The sequence below is a fragment of the Dermochelys coriacea genome, chromosome 12 (assembly GCF_009764565.3).
Source record: "Dermochelys coriacea isolate rDerCor1 chromosome 12, rDerCor1.pri.v4, whole genome shotgun sequence".
Classification (NCBI taxonomy): domain Eukaryota; kingdom Metazoa; phylum Chordata; order Testudines; family Dermochelyidae; genus Dermochelys; species Dermochelys coriacea.
In genome coordinates this window covers 22,916,033-22,937,702 of record NC_050079.1, presented here as the reverse complement: position 1 = coordinate 22,937,702, position 21,670 = coordinate 22,916,033, and the positions used below count along the sequence as shown (strand labels likewise).

At 38.9% G+C, this 21,670-nt stretch overlaps 1 long non-coding RNA gene across 9 annotated transcripts in view; it reads left to right on the top strand.

Moving 5' to 3' along the window:
• The window catches only part of LOC119841299, a 67,118-nt gene extending 58,873 nt beyond the window's left edge, over window positions 1-8,245 (top strand). Inside the window, exons 6-7 of one of the 9 annotated variants that reach the window (XR_006275105.1) lie at window positions 5,468-5,542; window positions 5,840-8,245. This is a non-coding gene — a long non-coding RNA (uncharacterized LOC119841299). Of the gene's footprint in view, window positions 1-695; window positions 4,744-5,103; window positions 5,543-5,839 lie in introns of those variants that run through there. The other 8 variants (XR_006275102.1, XR_006275104.1, XR_006275100.1 and 5 more) reach the window with 8 other exon arrangements.
• Window positions 8,246-21,670: the final 13,425 nt, after the last annotated feature.

The following is a 21,670-nucleotide window of genomic DNA, read 5'->3' as shown; positions in this document are numbered from 1 at the left end:
CGGCAAATTTTTACTTCTATTAGTAGTCAGAGATCTGAAGTAATGAATGATCTGAAGTCAACCTCTCTATTCTGGTGAGACTGATGAGTAACCGTGTATGGGATGAAGCCTTTTGAATTCAGCTTCTCCCCTCTATAAATGCTTACTGGACCACACTAGCCTTCAGTCCAGCCTCCTAGATCAGTTTCTGAACTTAAGTCTCAGAGTTGTTACTGCATTTAACTTTGTCTTCAGGAAGGCACAACAAATTTACTATCATTACAGCATATAGTAATAATTTATGCCCTCTGGTTCCTATTCAAGGAGCAGACCTGATAGATTTAAGGGGATATTTTAATCTAAAATCTGGTAATACAGAGATAAGAGAGAGGCTGGGTTGTTTTGTTGTAACACATATATTTATTGCGCAAAACTGACCATCAAATGGCTGAGATAGGTTCGTTGTTTTAGATGGATAGCTAATCACTGTCCTATTTTTTTTTTATTATTCCTATTTCTGTCCTCCTTGTGGTGGTTGTGAATTAGCCCTGTGCCATTTTCTAAAATATCAGGCATTTTTATACATTAGGTATATTGAATGGCAAATACTTGATGTAAAGTCTGCAGTTTTACTCCATAACCAGATTGTAAAATATGAACTGAATTAATCATAACTGCAAAGAGTAATGGCACGTTTTCTCCTATTTTATCTTTAGTGCCTTTCAGATCATGTTTTAAAACCTTCTACATCTGGTGCACAGAATGAGGCAGCGGCTTTGGTAGTGGATAGCAAGAGGCAAAGGTCAAACCAGAGGCTGCACAAATATTGCGCACTGGATTTATTGTTTTAATTAAGAGTGTGGCAGTTCATCATAAACTGTTTATGGTGTTTTTTGCACAGTGCAGCATTTTGAAATCAGCTGTTTTAATGAAAACATAATGTCATATCTGTCAAAGTTCTAAATATTTTGAAAGTGAAATATGAAAACAAGAACTTTAATTCTGGGTTTACTAGGATTAGCTCACTGAATTGCTTTTTAAATCCCTTAAGAGTGTCATGTCATGGGTACTGTGTGGTTCCATGATGGGGTAGGAGGCTGGAAAACTGGAGGTACTGTAGCTTGTTATTTAATAGCAAAAATACATGCTGAGGGCTAATGTATTGAAAACACTATTATTTATTATTATTTGTGTTGAAATGCTAGATAAAAGAAGCAATCAGAGATAAGGCACTTTCTCCACAATATGCAGAATGTAAATTGTGAGTCCTCATGCTAAAAAATCTGAATAAGGTCTTGAAACTGGAAAGAAATATATCTTCAGTAGTTAATATGATGTTATGAAATCTCAGCATCAGAATCTTTGTAACTAATTATTTATAATAACCTCAAAGATGATAGGTTTGTGGACTTTTAAAGCTGGGTAGTTTTGAAGTCCTTGTAATTTCCTACTATTGTTATGCATTCATTTAGATATGTCAGGCAATTTTGGTTTAATTTGTTATGTAGTCTGATAAAATATTTGTATAATCTGAAAATTGTATTTTTTTGTAATACTCGCCTTTGAAAATAGAAATTAAGTCTGTCATTAGATGCTAGGCCACAGTAGTTGACTGAGCAGGCTAATATATGTTACATTCTGTGCTATACTTGGTCAAGTTTCATATATATTGTATTCCACATTATTTTATTAAATTTAATATCTGCACTTTCTATTTCCAGACATGCCTCTCATTCAAAGCACAGAGGCACAGTTCTCTAATCAGAAGTGACAAGCTATATACTTTCTTTCAGCCATTATTCGGTAGCCTAGAGCAAGGAGCTCTGTTTCCTTGAAAATGTTTGAATTGGGTTATTTTTATTGAAGTATTAAAGTAATTCTTCAGATTTTAGGCTATTATTTAAGCACTTTTGGGAGAATGCAATAGTATCTGGATCCTATAGCCTTTGTTATGTTAACAATTGTAGTACTAAATATGTCTCTTTTTTAATGCTAGTTATGTAAGTATCTGAAAATTCATATCTGACTGATTGAAACTAACAACGCTTAGGTAAATAAACTAATTTAGCCTACTCATTTTGTTTAGGTCCAGGAGTAGCATGTTAAAATGGCTCACTAGTTAAATATACAACTAGATTCAGGTTACCCTACTGTCATCGACCAATTTGTCATCTTAACTATTATTTTTATTTGTCAAAATAATGAATGTGCTGAATGCTAACCTCATGTCAAGAAATCTGAAGGGGTCGGTGTTTGTATTTTGAGGCAATATATGGGTAGGATGATGTTAGTAATAAATGCTAATAACTTTACATTTTGATTTAGTTACACTGACTGTACACACAAAAGGATCTCCAGAGGCTCTGCAGATTGCGGGTCTGATGCTCCCCTCCCTTAACATGGGAAGAGGGAAGCATAACATGGCAAAATTTAGTGTATTTTAGTATTGAAAGAGGATGGAGCAGCTGCCCCTATCCTCAAAGCCATGGAGACCCTTTTAGCAACCGCAGAAGCGGATATTCCAAGGACAGACCCTGGGAGCAGCCATTCTCTGTGGCATAGTCCTTATGGGCTCCAGAGGCTTTCTTAATGGTAATCCTAATAAACCAAGCAATGTTAACTTCCTTTCCAAGTCTTCTACCCATTGTGGAGTGGAATGGGTAAGGCAGTATGTGCAATGGGAGAGCCAAAAACAGCATAGTGTCAGGGTTGGGTAAGCAATTTGGAGGGATACAGAGAGTGTAGTTACTGTGTGTCCAGGCCACAATCCCTGAACTCTAAATTAGCACTTGGTCTCCCTCATACATATATAGCCAGCCTTGCTGAGTTTTGTAGTGTTTCTATGATATGCACAAAAGTGGGTTATAATGACACCACCAAATTCACTTCCAATCCTGACCAAAGTCTTTGCTTAAGGAAGGAATTATTAATTATTTTGCATAAATATCATAAGTGTAAATGCAAAGTGACTTGATGGAAACAAAGTCTAACTGTCCAGGAACAGGTGTAATCAACATCTATCAGTTAGAAGCCTTACTGTAATCTTCTCTGATTTTGTTTGTGTAATCTGCATTTTTCTTAAGGCGAGTTTGTACTGAGATGTTCTTCTCTTAGACCATGTCATAGTTGGCTCCTACTCTGGCAACAGTGGGGGAACACTTACTTTCCTCATCAGGATCCAAATTCTACTCAGCTGGCAAACCCAGGTAGTTCAATTAGAGCTAATGGGACTATTTGAGTGACCAAGATTTGGGCATAGGTCTAGAGACAGCTCCAGGTACGCACTATATCAGGAATTCTCAACCTTTTTCTTTCTAAGGCCACCCTAACGTGATATAAAAACTCCATGGCCCACCTGTGCCACAAATAATATCACAGGCTCTAGAGTAAATGAGTATTTTGTGTGTTGGGGTTTTTTTTGTTTTAAAGCCCAAATTAAAATCTTGGGGCTGCACACTTCAAACTTTGGTGGAATTGAGATCTGAACCCATTTACAGATTGAAATTTTTGAGGCTGACTGTTATCAGTAACAACTAGAAGCTTCAGAAAGTCCTCTTAGCAAGGTGAAGAGTATAACCTAGTGTGGATAACTCATTAAAAGTTCTAGTGTACTGACATTAATGACACCAATACAGTGTAGGGAAGAAAAAAAGGAAAGTACAGATAGAGGGAATGGCGTGTCCAAAATATTTACTAAATCAGTGAGCTTCAATTCACTAAAGAATTTTGAGTAACAGCAGATTACTTTGGGTAAAGACATGAATAAAAACTTAAGGAAAAGTCTGAGTGGTGTAGCAAGACAGAATCCTCCCCTCTACCTGGTGTCTGTCTGTGGAGTGGCAGTGTCTGTTTCAGCTGTACTTCCACTGGGAGGAATGTGGAGTGTGTGCCCATCTAGTGGGCTAAACCCTGCCCTTCTTACCTGGTGCTCATGCTCTTTGTAATAGTACAAGGGGACATGGTCTGCAAATTAAGAGGTATATCTAACTGCTGAGGCAGCTAGTACATGCTGCAGTCACTAGCTGTCTTGCAGTGACCAGGGCTAGGTTTAAGTCGGTATGCATTACCTCTTGCACCAATAATATTGTAAGGATAGCAAGGTTTCTCTTGGCCATCATCAGGCAAAAGAAATTATTCTAGAGTCTGATCAACGCAACCCAAAGCAGGAAAGAGGGATTAGGTGTCAAGGCAGATACAATAGTTGCATTTCCTATTACATCTGCAAGAGACTATCCAGTGGATTCTCTTATCATTGCCCTTTAATATCAGGTTGCTTGGAGTCCTTCAGATGTGAACAGCCTCTGTAGCTGTGGGTCAAAGCAGGTTGGTTGAATTTAGGCCAGCAGGTATGGGAGGGTATTGTTTCTTTGGGTGATTCATTAAATGTGCCAATATACTGAGGACAATATTATCAAATTATGTCATTAGTATCAAACCATATAAAGACTTTAAAGTCTTTAAATCAAGACTGGATGACTTTCCTAAAGATATACTCTAGCTCAGCCAGTCAGGCATCATGCGGATATCACTTGGTGAAATAATGTGGACTGTATTATTCAGTAGATCAGAATAGGTAATCATTATGGTCCCTTTTGGCCTCAAAATCTATTAATGTGAAATATGTAATTCTGTACCATTACTGATGTGTATTAAAATCTATTCATATGTTTTGGCTAAAATGACGCAATATCGTATTCAGAGAATTAGAAGAAAATTTTTCGGAGTAGTAATTACATAAGCTAGTTCTAAGCTATGATCCATTTTTAAAAAAAATCCTTGTTTTAAAAATCATAGGCACATAAAATTGAGAAAGATGTTTAGTACATTCACACTGATACATAATTAAGTTCTCACCTTTCAAAGCTTATATTGGGCTAAATGGCTTATAGATATATAGAGAACCTTTTAGTAGTTCAACACTAAATATAAAGCTTCCCATGGTCAGATTTTCCTTAAGCAACTGGATATAAAAATAGCACCCAAGTTCAGCTGAAGAGAATGTTTATGGGTTGTAATGTGTTGTTCTTAACTTAAAAGGGAGAACCATGTAATCCCTACTTCATTTTGAGATGCATAAGTTTTCTCAATTTGCTGAACACAAGTCAAATTTTGTTCTCTTACAAGGGAGACGTCTCAATGAAGTTAATGTGGATATACTAGTGTAATTGACAAGAAGCCATATGAATGGAATCCGAGATGCATTGATTTTCCCCAAAAGATGGAGAAATATTTTGCATAAACTGGATGAGATAAATGACATTTGGGAGTCTTTTGTTTAAATTTTAGTAAAAGCAGACCTGCTTGGGGGAGATAAGGGAATTAACCACATAACAGAAACTTAACCCTTTTATCCCATATTTAGCGATGCTGCCAATCAGTTTATTGCTGAGCTGGATATTATCATTTAACTTATGAAATAGTGCTGAGTTACCATGCAGTGTTTGAACTGATGCCTTATTAATGATTGTATAATTAATAATCTTAATAGAAAGCTACACCTGGATTGACCATTTTCTGCATTCCTAAAGAAAAATATTTGTATGATGATCTATGAAAACCGATGGTAAGAGACAATGAATAGAAAAATCTAGAAATATATTAAGATATATGTGCCTATATTGGATATTAGTGCTATATACACAGTATATTGGGAATATAATTCAAAATATTTCAAACATTGTTGACCTTTGCTACATAATACCAAGCTCAGGGAACTAGATTTGCATAGATTTAGTAATATATTGTAAATAACTACATAGGACAGTGCATATTTTTCCTTAAGATGCAGCATTATAAGCAAGACATTAAATTATGTCTATCAGACAAAGCAGCAGATTCTCAACCTTTTTTTTTTTTATAGCACATTCTATTGGGAAGACATCTCTGCTTCTAAAAAGCACATGCATTAACTGCCTGATTCATGTGGTGACATGTGGCATATCCAAATGTGTTATGGATCTCCCAGGAATAAAAACAACATAGCAAAATCATCACCTTGGGATGTTCATTGAGTGAATATTTTACAGACATACTCCTTTTATATTTATATAATAATTTAGTGTTATGACAATTTTTTTTAGCAGTGTTGGCAGTTTTTCTTTTTTATAATGGCATTATATTTGTGAGCCTATTAAGTGCACATGGGCTAAACTACAGAAAAAAGTATTTTTCATAATTCCTTAGGGTGCTTGTAGCAAAAGAACCATATTGGTATAGAAAAATGTTAATAAAAGGTCAAGCAGAACTTTCCAATGTTTATCATGATAGCAATAGCAATTTGGGGCTTTTTTGACTTGTATATTGAAGAAACAAAGATTTACAGTCTATAGGTAGGAAACTATACCTAATATACTTTATAAAGTGTGCTTGGGCCCTTTGAGAGCAGATTCATCTAAGTTTTAACAATAATCAAAGAAATTCACTTCCACCTTTTTGTCTTATAAATATCTGAGCTTCAGTGTGAAATTACATGTGAACAAATTAAAGAAGTTTGCAGCTTCACTATTGGCCAGCCATACAACTGTTGCTATGCCTTGTCCAATGGAGAGTGATATTTACATTTGTGTTCCATTGGTATTTCAAAAGGCAGGCACTCAAAATGGGAGTAGTATTGTTGGCAGTGAATACTTTTCTCAGTGGACAAGAAAATGTCATCTTTTTAGTTTCGACATTTATTCATTCCATTGGAACTTATTGTGTCATATCCTGTTTGTTGTATTCACGCTAGTATCAGCGAGTGAGGCAATCAGGAACTGGCCTATTATTAATCAACTCATGAGTCATCCAGAGTCATATAAGAAACTGCAGGGCCTATCCTGGAGTTTACATTGGCTGTTTCTTGTAGAATTATTTTTTAATTATGGCTCCTATAGCCATCTTGATTCATTTGCGTATGGAACATAATTCTATATATAGAGTGTGTGGCTTATAAAGGGTATTTTTGTGTTCAAAAAGACAAATTTAAAGATCTTCAAAAACAGGCAGTGCCTGTCTTTCACACTTCCTACCCTACATTGCTCCCACTAAACTGAATGAGAGTAGTATCAAGCTCTTTGTACGGATAATCCTTGTTGCATCATTATTCTGAATAGTTTTCTTTCATATACACCGTACGTTATTCTGCATAATAGTCAGTCAATTTTGCCATTGTCTTCAGTGGGGCAGGATTGGGCCCTCACCTACAATTTCATGCCAAAGAGCAAATATTTTCACACCTCCATACCTACTCTTGTAAGAAAGGAAGGACTTGCCCAACTCAGGGTATATATCATTCCTAGTCAGAACAATAGAAGCAGATGACATAAGAGTAGATGTGGCCCCACTGCTGCTAAGGAGTGAACAGACAATTTGTTTAAATCCTTGTCTAATACACAGTTAAAAGGAGAAGTGCTCCTTTGTACTGTTGGTTTTTGTATGTTGATGGGAAAGACAGTATTTGAAAATTAGGAATTGTGGGTAAGATTGAACGCTTCTGTAACAAATTGGGAAAGTGAAGAAATACAATTTCTACTTCAACAATATGCCAAATATTTGTATGCTACAGTTTACTACATGTAGGCTACTACAACATTATACTACAGGTTAAAATACTGGCCACCACACACATACTGCATCTCTTCAAAACAGAAATGTATTTTCTTTGCAAAAGTGTAGATAAAGGCTATTTTCTTGAAATTGATCCAAGCAGGCTCCACAGGAACAGAAGCATGAGCATCCAAAGTAGCTGTAACAGCAGGAAATTCACTTTTCATTGCCATCTTGCTGTATCCCTTGTGAGAAGGGTTGAAAATAGTACAGGAAATCTATATCAGATTTTCTCGGGGATCCATCTTATTGTTTAGCAATTTTCCACTGTATCATATTAGCGCTGTATTTAGTATTTCTTTTTGGCAGGGACAGCATAAATATCACGATAGTGGTGGTATCAGAGTGAAAATAAGTATTACTAATGCAGCACAAATAAAATTGTTGTTTTTATATGTTATATTTTTAGTAGAATATTAGCCCAGCAGTATCAGTTCACAATGATTTTTAAAATGGCTATATGAAGTTGCTTCTAATTTGGATCATGTGTGGTCAAATTTTTTTTTTTTTTTTTACTACATCTACATAGTTTTCTCCACAAAATGTTGCATGTTTGCTCAGTTCTGCTCTGAAAGACATTTTGTGTATCATGGGACATTTGGCTGTGCAATGAAATTGTGGAGCTCTTCAGATTAGTAGAAATCTTTTGTAAGATTGTCTTATATTATTAAAGGTATATGACCTTGTTGATGAGCTATTGTATGGAGAACACGGGCAGCTCTGTGTTGTGTGGAGATCAGACATTCTGAATTCAGACATATAGAAGATTGCACTTCCTGGGGTTTGGGAAGTATACTCACTCTTCTGTTGTGCATACATACTCTTTTTACCTTCAGATTTCTTGAAAAGGCACACAGAGATTAGAACCTGTTTCTTGCTTACATGTAGGGTAGGGTTGCCAACTTTCAAATCGCACAAAACTGAACACCCTAGCTCCACCCCTTCCCCGAGGCCCTGCCCCCCACTCAGTACATTTTCCCCCTCCCTCGGTGGCTCACTGTCCCCCACCCTCACTCACTTTCACTGGGCTGGGGGAGGGGGTTGGGGTGTGGGCTCTAACTGGAGGTACAGGCTCCAGTGTGGGGCCAGAAATGAGGGGTTCAGGGTGCAGGAGGGGGCTCCAGGCTAGGACAGGGAGTTGGGGTGGGGGAGGGCTCCGGCTGGGAGTGTTAGCTCTGGGGTGGGGCTGGGTATGAGGGGTTTGGGGTACAGGAGGGGGCTACAGGCTGGGGGGGTGGGAATGTGGCAGGGAGTTGTGGGTGGGGGGGTATGGGCTCTGGGCTGGGTGTGCAGGCTCTGGGGTGGGGCTGGGGATGAGGGGTTCAGGGTGTGGGAGGGAGCTCTGGGCTGAATTGGGGGGGTGTAGGGTGACCATATGTCCAAATTTTATAGGATCAGTCCCAATATACATGGCTTTGTCTTCTATAGGCACCAATTACCCCCCACTTCCTGTTCTGATTTTTCACCCTTGCTATTTGGTCACCCTAGAGGGGTGAGGGCTCTGGGATGGGGTTGATGATGAGTGGTCTGGGGTGCAGGAGGCAGATGCGGGCTTGGGGAGAGGCTCAGGGCTGGGGTGAAATACTTGCTTCAAAGCAAATACTTTAAATAAATGCAGCTTACAGCTAGGGTTGCCACCTCTGAGATGTAGAAAACCTGGTTACTAGCCACTCCCCAAATTCAGCCCTTGAGGGAGCCCCCCTACCGGCTCCTGCCACGAGCCCCTGCCTGCCTCAAGATGCTCCTTACCCCTCTTTGCTGGCAAGCCTATTCTGCTTCCCAGGGGCAGAGAGGAGATGCTGTGATTTTGGCCGTTTGAGGGCCTGGCACGCAGAGCAGGGCCCAGGTGCTGGCTGCACTCCCAGCCATGTGACTTACACAGTTGTTACAAGATTGCTGCGTGGCCACATGTGCGTGTAGCTTACAAGGAACACTGGCCCAAAGCAGGGGAAAAAAAGGCACTTTAAATCTTTTCACTGGCAACAGCACAGCAGTACAAAAACTGATTGTGACTGGCCTTTTGGCAACTCTGTTTGTAGAGAGAGACTTTTAATTAAGGAAAGTTTGTGTGCTTCCATTTTGTAGCTGATTTGTCATATCAGAGTGTATTGACTGTTATCTATATCATGGAGGATATGACCTGACAAGGAGTATTCCACTGTGGCAATATTTTTACAAAATTTCACACTGCTTTTTTGTTTATCATGCTCTTTGGAGGTATTTTGCATAATAATCTATCATAAAGCATTAGCACTTCTAAAAATCCTCATTAGACATGAGCCACATTTGTTGATTTGCCGTTCACTGTTTGCCTGATGTCTAAAAAAAAAAAAACCCCCAAGACAACATGGAGAGGACTGTGTATGCGTGGGAAGGGGGGCTTAACTGTTCTGTGGCACCATTTGGAGAACTCTCTGCATGGTGAATAGTGTGGTCCGGCGAAGTCAAAGTGGGAGGAGTGTGTGGTCTGAGATGAGTCTAGTGGAAAATGCATGTTGTCACCTCCCTCCTTTAGAGCAGATCAGAAAAGATGGTTCCTTTTGTGAATAATCCTTTCAGGGGTCTGGACATCCAGTGAGAGTCCCTTGTAGCTCAACTCCAAACTACCCTATAGCTCATGGGAGGGCCACAGTGGAGGGGCTAGAACTGGCATGGAAGCACAGGTCCAGCCTTGGCCACCATGGATCCCTTGGGATCCCTCATGTTTGAGGACAGACCCTGTGGTCTATTTCATAAAGTTAAACCCTGTCCTTGCTGATACTGTGATCAAGGAGAAACTCTTTGAGGGGATCCCTAGAAATTTCCTTTCCTAAACCCATCCAGCCTGTGGGAAGTGATAATCTAGACTAATGGTTCTCAACATTTCCAGACTACTGTACCTCTTTCAGGAGTCTGATTTGTGTATTCAAAGTTTCACCTTACTTAAAAACTACTTGGTTACTAAATCAAACATAAAAATACAAGTGTCACAGCACAGTATTACTGAAAAATTGCTTACTTTCTCATTTTTTCTGTATGAAATTTTTAGTTTGTACTGACTTCGCTAGTGTTTTTTATGTAGCTTGTTGTAAAACTAGGCAAATATCTAGATGAGTTGATGTACGCCCTGGAAGACCTCTGCATACTCCCATGAGTATTCGTACCCTGGTTGAAAACTACTGATCTAGACCAAAGGACAATGCAATATGCAGTCACAAGGCTGTGGTGCATACTTGGTACAACTCCTGCGTAGTACTGACATTCATCCTTTGTAGAATATTACCCTTAATTAAAGAGCTGCTTTCGTTTTATGAGTACCACTGTGTCTGTTTTGGACCTGATCTTTCAATCACTCCCACTGAAGTTTTGAGTGCAGCTAGATGGAGGGATTGGGCCATTTGTTAGTACTTTATTAGGTTAAATATTCAGTCTACTCTATAACATTCTGTTTAAATAAATAAATAGCTGCTGAAGCATTATGGACAACTTTAAAAACCATTATTCCACTGCAAATCTCTTATTTTTATATAAGAACAGACATGCTGGGTCAGACCAAAGGTTCATCTAGCCCAGTGTCTTGTCTTTCGATAGTGGTCAATGCTAGCTGCTTCAGGTTTCAGAGTAGCAGCCGTGTTAGTCTGTATTCGCAAAAAGAAAAGGAGTACTTGTGGCACCTTAGAGACTAATAAATTTATTTGAGCAGAAGCTTTCGTGAGCTACACATTGGATGAAGTGAGCTGTAGCTCACGAAAGCTTCTGCTCAAATAAATTTATTAGTCTCTAAGGTGCCACAAGTACGCCTTTTCTTCTAGCTGCTTCAGAGGGAATGAACAGAACAGATAATCATTAAGTGATCCATCTCGTCGTCCAGCTTCTGTCATATTCTGCTAGGTGTCAGGATACAAAGATGATCGGCTCCCAAATAGCCAAACATACGCCTTGCAAAAGTAATGTTAATATGTAGCCGTATTCTGCCTGATGCTCATGCCAACAAGCGTCTAGTATCTGCAGTATATGTTCTAAAATTAGAACCAGTCTCTCTGGACAATGGTGTGGAAGGGAACAGATACATATACATGTGGAATTTCACCCTTTGTTTTAGGAACCATGCCATGTAGCCATTCTCTGTGGTTTCTATCTAATTTATAGTAGTTTTAAGACTCCTGTTGCTTGGTATAGAAGCATTAAGCAGTAATTATGCAGAATGTATTAAAAGTCCTGGAAGATGTTGTTTCTCTTGTTCCCCAGATTTTCAACACTAGTCATGTTATGTCTCTCTCTGCGCACGTGTGTGTGCAATTATCATTAATTGGGAAAGGCTTTACTGGAAAGGGGGCAGTTTTTTGTGGTGGAAAGGCTTATGTGTCCCAATGAACCTCAGAACTATGTCATCTACAGTCTTGTACTCCTGGTAGGGCCACTCTCAGCAGACAGGTCTGAGGTGAAGAGAAAGCACAGTCCAAAACTTCTCAAGATAGATCAGGCTATGCTTGCTACTGTAAGTAACAGACTTTGTTATCCATGACTGTTGACCAGAGGGGACCCTCTGGTGGACCAGGCGGTCAAGCAGATATGCTCATCTCCCTGGCTGTGAAGGTGGATGGCAAGAGCTTGTGGACAGCCTAGGGTATCAGTTCAGGTGCAGTAGGATCTGATGGTCATCTTCTACATCCAGATTTGTCTCCAGATGTTTCAGCATCATTGTGCCACTAAATTCAGACAGGCTCATTTGAGAGTGAGGATGATTTTGTGCAACTTTCCCCTCACTTAAATTCAATTCATACACTAGTTATGACTTCAACTATTCATCTCCTCCTCAAGTCCGGTGGAATGGGAGAGCAGCAAAGCATCAGTGGTGGATAGACAGGGAGCTCACACAGGCGGCTCAGGGTATAAGATCGCCTTTCTCTGGACTGAAGCAGCAGTGGAATTGGGCAGTCCCCTGGGTGACTTTGCAGTCCTATTTAGGATCATACTGCTCACCTCTGTAGTATGAGGACGGGGCTAGAAAAGGTGCCCTAAACATTGTCTGCTTCATCTTAGCCCTGGTCAGCATACAGCAGCTGACAGGGATTCCGCTATAGCTGTTGAAAATCACAAGAAAAGACAAAGGTGACATCATTCATCATTGGTGCTTGGAATGTGCACCTATTAATGGACTGTACAACAGCAGATAGGCCAGGCCAGAGAGAAGAACAGCTCTGGTTGGTAGAGTACTGGCCAGATGCAACATCCATATAGTGGTCCTGAGTGAAAATTACCAGTTAAAGAAGGACAACTCACTGACAAAGGAGCTGGCTATACCTTCTTCTGGAGAGGCGGTAGTAAAGAAGAACAATGTGAAGCTGCTGTTGGGTTTGCCATCAAAACACAAATGGTCAGCAAGCTTATGAACTTCCCAAAGGGTGTGAGTGATAGACTCATGCTAATGAGTCTCCCACTGTTTGGGAAAAGATGTGCAACTAGCATCAGTGCCTATGCATCCCCCATGACCAAGCCAGATGTGAACAAGGACAAATTTTACGAAGACCTGGGATTCCTTATTGCAGAAGTACTGAAAGCAGACAAGCTCATTCTTGGTCACGTCAATGCTAGAGTTGGTGCAGATTACCAGGTGTGGCCAGGCGTCATCGGGGGAAAAAATGGCCTTGGGAAATGCAACAGCAGTGGGCTCCTCCTGCTGAGGAAATGCGCTAAATGTGACCTCACCATGATCAAAAAGAAAAGGAGTACTTGTGGCACCTTAGAGACCATGATCATCACCAACAGTCTTCCCCCTATCAAACTGCAACAAGACATCTTGGATGCATCCATGCTCCTAGCACTGGCATCTCATTGACTACGTCGTCATGAAGAGAAGAGACAGACAGGATGTTAAAGTGACAAAGGCCAATGAAAAGTGAAGAAGGCTTATAGTCTCCAAGCTGAATATCTTGATACATCCTCATAGACAACCACAAGGTAAAAAAGCACCCCAAAACATTAATTTTCCAAATTGAAATAGGAGAATGTGAAACAGGCTTGCTGAGCAACCAACTTGTAACAATTGATGCCAACTCTAAACACTGAGGAAATCGGGCATTCTTTAGGGACTCTATGTACTTGTCTGCATCCAATACCTTTGGTTCCATCACATGTAAACATCAAGATTGGTTTGATGAAAATGATACTGACGAGGGAGATTATTGAATGAGAAACATCAGTTCCCTAAGGCCTGTTTCAGAGACACCAATTCAACATCTAAGAAGGAAGCCTTCAACAACAACAAGGACTGTACAATGCAAACTAAGAAAGATGCAAAACTCAGGGTTGAGCAACAAGGCAGATGAGATTGTTCTTCACAGACAGGAATGATATGAAGAGCTTCTATGATGCTCTGAGGACAATCTATGGGCCATGGTTATCAGAAACATCTCCAACAGTGAGTGCTGATGGCACCATGCTGCTCACTGACAAAGAAGAGACCCTGCAAAGGTCGGCAGAACACTTTTTTTAAGAATATCCTCAATCAACAATCTTCTATTGTGAAGAGGAAATTGATCAGCTGCCTCAAATCAATATCAACATATCTCTTGCACAGTTGCCAACTTTCATGTGGAAAATAAGCACCCCGACTTTCACAATAAGCCAAAAATCAAGCTAATCCCATTTCAAAACAGGGCCAAAACAAGCCAATTCCTAAGAACCCCAACACTCTCTGACTAGATCCCCTTGGTGTGCAGTCTGGCACTGTGGTGGGTCTGCTGTGCACCCCTGACTTTCTTTGCCCCTGCTTGCCGGGAGCTGATTTTTTTTTTTAAAGAAAAGGAAGCTACAAGCCAAAAATTAGCCAACAAGCAATTCACAATTCAATTAAGCCAAAACCAAGCCCAATTTCTGCATTTTTTCCATGTGTTTGGCGTGTCTGATCTCTTGCTTATCCTCCAGTGCTGATTGAAACTGTGAAAGCAATTTGACCTTCAAATGGTAAAGCACCTGGAGCAGATTCTATACCAGCAGAAATCTACAAGACTGGAGGCTTGCACATGGCTCTGAAACTGACTGAATTTTTCCCGTCAATAGTTCCTTGAGTCCACATACCCCAAGAGTACAAGGATGTATCCATTGTCCACTTGTACAAGTGGAAAGGCAACAGACAATCCGGCAACAACTATTGGGGCATCTCCTTGTTGTCAATAGCTGGCAAAATTCTCACCAGAATTTTGCTGAATCACCTTGTGCAACACATTGAAAAAGGCTTCTATCTGAGAGTTAGTGTGGCTTTTGGAAAGGATGCGGAACTATAGACCTGGTGTTTGCAACTTGTCAACTTCAGGAGAAATTTTCGGGAACAGAACTTGAATCTGTATATGACTTTCATTGACCTGAAAAAAGTATTTGATATAGTCAGTCAGGAGGGCCTTTGGAAGATCATGGCAAAATTTGGTTGCCTGGAGAAATTCATTGCAGTGGTTTTGGCAATTCCATGATGGCATGCTCGCTTGTGTTGTGGATAATGGTGAGTCATCTGAACCATTCACAGTCACCAGTGGAGTCAAGCAGGGCTATGTGTTGGCCCCTACCCTCTTCCATATGATCTCTGTCATGCTTACAGATGCCTTTTTGGCATGAGATACCACACTGATGGCAAGCTTTTCAATTTGAGAAGACTGCAGGTGAAGACAAAGGTACAGGAGGTGACTGTGATTGTCTGTTTCCTGATGACTGTTCTTTGAATGCCAAATTTGAGTCTGAAATGCAGCGGAACATGGACTATTTCTTTTCAGCTTGTGGCGCCTTTGGTCTCAAAATTAACATCAAGAAAACAGAAATGATATACCAGCCTGCACTAGGAAAGCCTTGCATAGAGCCTACTATCACAGTGAATGGCCAAACCCTTCAGGCAATGGACAATTTCACCTAGCTCAGCAGTACATTGTCACACACAGTTCACATTGATGATGAAACCAATGCCAGAATTGCCAAACCAAGTGTGGCCTTTGGCAGGCTACATGCAAATGTGTGGGAGTGCAGAGGCATTGGTCGTCAAACACAAAACTGAAGGTCTACAAAGCTATCGTGTTACCAACTCTGATGTATGCGTGCGAAACCTGAACAGTGTATAGATGCCATCCTGTGAAGCTGAACCACTTCCACATGGTCTGTATGAGGAAACTGTTGAAGATAAGATGGCAAGACAGAGATTCTCATATGGGCAGCCATTGCAAGCATCCATCACAGATGAGATGGGCAGGCCATATCACCAAAATGTCAGATGAGCCATTGCCAAAGAAGATCTTTTTATGATGAGCTAAAGGAAGGAAAGCACTCTCTGGGAGGCCAGAAGAAATGTTTTTCAAGAACTCCCTCAAGTTATCCTTGGAGTGTTTCAACATGATCCAGAACTTTTCGCTTATGATGGTTCTATCTGGCAAAGTCTCATCCATATTGGAGCTACAGTCTATGAGCAGAGGAGAACAGCTGAGGCAGAGCAGAAGCTCCAGCAGTGTAAATCTTGCAATAGCAGGATGTCCACTGTTAATCAGAAAAAGAAAAGGAGTACTTGTGGCACCTTAGAGACTAACAAATTTATTAGAGCATAAGCTTTCGTGAGCTACAGCTCACTTCATGCTGTAGCTCACGAAAGCTTATGCTCTAATAAATTTGTTAGTCTCTAAGGTGCCACAAGTACTCCTTTTCTTTTTGTGAATACAGACTAACACGGCTGCTACTCTGAAACCACTGTTAATCAGGTAACCCATAGCTGCATCACTTGTTCAGTGTGCCATAGACAATTCAAAGCTCAAATTGGCCTGATCAGCCCCTCATGTGTTCACAGAAACCAAACCAACCAGTGATGTCATGGCCATATTCAAACTTGAAGGATGAACAACAACAATCTTCAAAACACAAATGGGAATTATGAACCCAACTACCACTTGTGCCTTTGAAACCCTCCCCTGAGGTGTGTTAGGCCTGGGCTCAGTCTGATCCCCTCTTTTAAGGATTTCCGTAACTGTGGTCCTGGCCCAAGAGCTCTGCTGCCAGTGTTTGATATTCTAAATCTGGGTCTTTCCAGCTGTATTATCTTTGTGGATCACAACTGATTTGAAAAGGCTGCAGAATGTCTGCTCTACACTTTTCTCTCCCATTGCTGCCCAGGGGTTTTCTTGTGAGTGCCTGAGCACAACAGCCAGAACTTTCCTTTGTTTTCAGTATTTCTCCTTCTTTCTCTGTTACTAGGATATTTGCATGAAAATAGGATCTCTGGTATTCACAGGTTTTGCTCTCTTCTGTTTCCTGTCCCTCTCTGAAAGTGACGGCATGAAGAGAATTGGTTATATCCATTGGAACATAAACAGCAGGGCCGTCCAAACCTTCAAGTAACAAAGATCCAGTTGGAGCAAATATTGCTGGTATTAAGGAATAAGGAGAGGACATCATTATAAATGAAGCAGAATTGCCTGGTGATACTGGGTAAAATTTCTGAAAGCATGTAAGTGATGTAGGAGCCAAGTCCCATTTGAATTTCAATAAGATTTAGGATCCTAAGTGCCGAAATCACTTTTGAAAATGGGATTTAGGCACTCTTGACAATTTTACCCACAATGCCTCCTGTGTTTTTTGCATGAGGTCTCACTCTTACTCTCTTAGGTCTTACTTACTCTTTTTCAAAATATCCCGATTGTCCACAAGTTGGAAGGGGATGAAAGTTTAGTTCTGCTTGTATCATTAATGGATATCTGCACACATCTTGTAGTACAAGAAATTGAAGGGGACGAGTATCAGGTTAGAAATATCTAGGGACTCTGGGGAAACGTGTTCAAATCCCTGTAGTGTCAACTCAGCCTCTTTTCTATATAACACACTTACCTGTGGTAACTCTCTCCTTCCTTCTATAATAATAATAATAGATGCCTTCCAATAACTCTTATGTATAAGACAGCATATATTAATTATTTCACAGTGGTAGAAATCTAATAAAATTGAATGTAGGCTTGCTCCACTAAATGAAAGTAATAGTACAAAATATATTCTCTTCCCTCCACCCCTCTTCCCCCAAATAAAATAAAATAGGCTAAGTCAGACACTGAGGCCTATCCTGCAGCCATTGATCAGGTTATTGTCATATTTGTCATATTCATTACAAAAAATTCCTTTGCCATCAATGATACTATTTGAATGAGTAAGAGGTATTCACATGACTAGGATTTTGGGATAGGGCCCATTATTTGGCTGACATAAATAGATCACCAAGATTTTTGTACTTACTTTGAGGGACCAGCATAGTGAATGATGTGGAGCTATTGGGCAAGTTTATTACTTTCAGCAAATGCACATTGATTCCTACTGTATACTGCTATTTGCAGCATATAGTCCTCCGCCAATGAGCTCGTAGATTAACTAGTGGCCAGCATTTGACATAGTAATAGTTTGCTTTGTTACACTGTTACAATATTTAATTGTGGAGCTGAGATGAGAGGAAGACTAATTATCAGGGTATCAAAATACATTTTCTTATACTTCTCTAACAATTTTTTCACTCCCAGATTTTGCATTTCAAATAATAGTCAATTAACAAAACTAATTTCTGAAGAAAGGTTTTGACAGTTCTAAAAATGATTGCCTGATGCACATTTCCTGGGGATTGTAAAATTCTAAATCGGTGCTAACAGTAATACGCTGGAAGGCATAAATATTCAGCAATTTTTGTAACAATTTGTGCAGCTGTTAGCTGCAACAAACTTCTGTTTTTCGTTATTTCCCCCAGTCCAATTGCTGTTGATTTTTGACTATGGATACGGACTCTAGTTTTTTTTAGTTTTGTTTACTACTGATAGGAAAAAATGTAATACTTTTACAGTAATAGTTTGTATAATAATTTGAGTGGTACATGAAAAACACTGCTTATTGGATAAAATAAGCCAACAAGCAATACTACTTGTGAACTGTTGGTGGGAGTGTAGGCACATGCACCTGCAGAGCACAGGCGTATCAGCGAACTGCAATGAGGCCATGGTTGACCTTTGTCAGGCTCAATAGCCTTTCATTTATCACTGATCACAAGAGTGGAATGAACATATTTACTTGTGTTTTACTTTCCACTTATAATATCTAGTGGCATGGGAGGAAAATGAAAACAATTGTTCATATGGGAAATTTATGTGCTTCATCTGGCTGTATGATTTCCACAGTTGTACCAGTGCCACTTAGGGACTGGTATTGCATTTTACATCTTTAGGCTAGAACAAAGTAGCTTTTCCATCTGCTGTGAAACCTCTAATAATGCTTGTCTAGCTGTGTTTTTGTCGTACAGTAGTTTCCTTTGAATAGCAGACTTTTAGCTCTCCTTTTAACAAATATCTTTCATCTGATATGGAGACTAAATTTTTGTTTCTTTTCATTCTTAATAAACCGAAAATTCTGCTTCCTAATTTCGCCTACTGTATGTTACGTACAGATTAATTTAAATCCTGTGTGCCTGAACTGAATTTTATACCAATTTCAAGATTCTGAATAGTAACTGTTCTTGAATATTAGGTGAAGGGGATTTTGAACTCATTCTGAATCACAGTGAACGGTATATACATATAGGGCCAAATCTTCATGTTTTACTTATGCAAATAATCCAATTAAGATAAATGGGATTATTTGTGAAGATAAAGCAAGTAAGATTTGGCTCATTATTTTAATCTTTAAGTGCATTTTTGTTGATTTACATATGTATCTGGGCTTTTATAATATGTAAACTGTGTTACTATTCCAGCACTGGCGCACCACACTCAGATTTATGGGAGTCCATTTTGATTAATATGTCATTCACGCATATGTACATACACCCACCCATGCATGCATTTTCCTATTGCACTGTTTTAGAGTATCTCAAATTGGGAATTATAAAACAAATTCCTAACATCAGAGAACTTCTGGAGCACTTTATCAGTTAAATCAGTTAAAAATCCCCAGAAATGTACATTAAAAATCATTTTTAATCCCACAAATTCAAGTAAACCATCAACAGAAATATTCTGCAGGCTCAAATTAGCCAATGCAAAGGTGCTCTCACTGTCTTCCAACCTGCTATACTTCATCAGGCTTCTGATCTGTAAAGAATTAATGGGGGTGTGGATGTGGGGGGGATTTGAATGTACCATATATTGTAAACGTTCTTGTTTTCACTGGTAGAAGAACACCCCACAAATTTTCCAAGAAAAAAATCACTATTTAACTAAAACAGAGATTGGATTTTAAAAAAATAAATAAATAAAGCTTGCCTAAAACATTAACTTGTCTGTATGTATGTGTGTATGTATTATCATACAGAGAGAATATTAGGAACAATAGAGTATAATACAGTTTTCTTGGGTTACATTTGATTGCAGAATTCACAAGGACTTTGTGTATGTTCTTTCCTACTTAATTAAAATAAAAACATTACTGCCACATACATTGTATGTTATACCGGAAGATAGTTTGCAGGTCAACTCTAGGTATAAATTTAGTAATTGTACTGTGTAATTATGTAATAGAACTGTTTAGAATAATATGAAGTATTGATGAATGTTATTTTCTACTTGTATCGTATACTTGTAATGCAATTTCTTCATATGTAAACTGTATAATATATGGATTGAAAGTTGAACCATCTTATAGTAAACTCGAATATAGTGAAACTACCTTTAAAGTACAGTGGAATAAAATTCCAAAATTGTTTCAGAATTGCAATCTGCAAATTACTGTTCTACATAAGCAGCTCTAAGTGGAAGTTGTTGTTTTCTGAAAAATTACTTTGTTATAAAAGGTAGATCAAACACACTGCATGCCTATGATACACGTACTGCTGGGAGTGTATATATTGTACACACATACTGTCTAGAATGTAGGCAATCAAAGGGGGCTATAGTCCTGTTGAGTTTACCTGGACAGCAGAGTTTAAAGTGCTGGGCAATATGCTGTGCCAATGGTTCTCCCTTGCCATTCTACACTTACGCTTTTTCAGAGCCCTCTAGTGTATCCATAAGTATTGGTTCTTTTGGGTCAAAACACTTCTGTTGTTCTACTCATAATTTATTTAAGTGCTTGAAAACTCACTTGTAAATGAGATATTTTGCTTAACTGATTTGTTGTTGAATTGGTTGGAGTTGTCATCTTGTGTGTTTTCTTTCTTAGAAGTTATTTACTTAAAATCAGTGTTGTCAAAATGGTGCAACAACATCAGAGGGAATACTATGTGGCAGCACTAACCAGCTGAATATGGCCGTAGATCTATTTGCTGTCGATGGGCTACATAGAACCAGCCTTGTGTTTTCCTTGCACACCTCAAACTCCCATTGACTTCAAGGCCCCATATTTATTGGTTATTTCTAGCTCTTCTCTCATAGATAGGCACAGCTTTCTTCCTGTAGAAATAAGAAGCCTGAAATGCTTCAACTCTACTTGCATGAAAATTTGAAAAGATTGCATTTATTGCTTGAAACTAAATTTTTTAAAAATTATTGATAGTAAACTACAGTATGCTCCTGTGGTGAACAGAATCCTCACTCCTCTAATTATAACATAGCATATTTTCCCAGCAGTCTTACAATCAAATTATTCAAAATTGCATCTCTCTATTGCAGATTACTAAACTCCAAGATAAGCAAACATCAACATAATGAACAATTATTTGACAAATTATTACCTTTAAGTACAAGATTAACAACTTCTATTAAGATTAGTAAATATGATAAAACACATTTATTAAACTGTGTATAATGATTGCTTGACTCTAAAGTAAACATTTGATATATTCCTGTACACACACACACACACACACACACACACACACACTGTATGTAGGAGATTATGTATATATAACATATACATACACACACACACACACACACACACACACACACGCTGTATGTAGGAGATTATATATATATTCATATATTCATCCACAGAGATTTTTAAGAAATTGCTGGAATCTTTCTTTATCATTCCATGTTCAGAGAACACAGGCAAAAAAAATAGACAAAGAAACTAAAGAATGTGAAATATTTCACTAATTTTATTTGCATTTAAGTTTTAAAGATCTTTTGTTAGTTGAAACTGAAGTTAACTTTTTAAATTATTTATGGTAGCAATAATGCATGTTTTTGTTATTGAA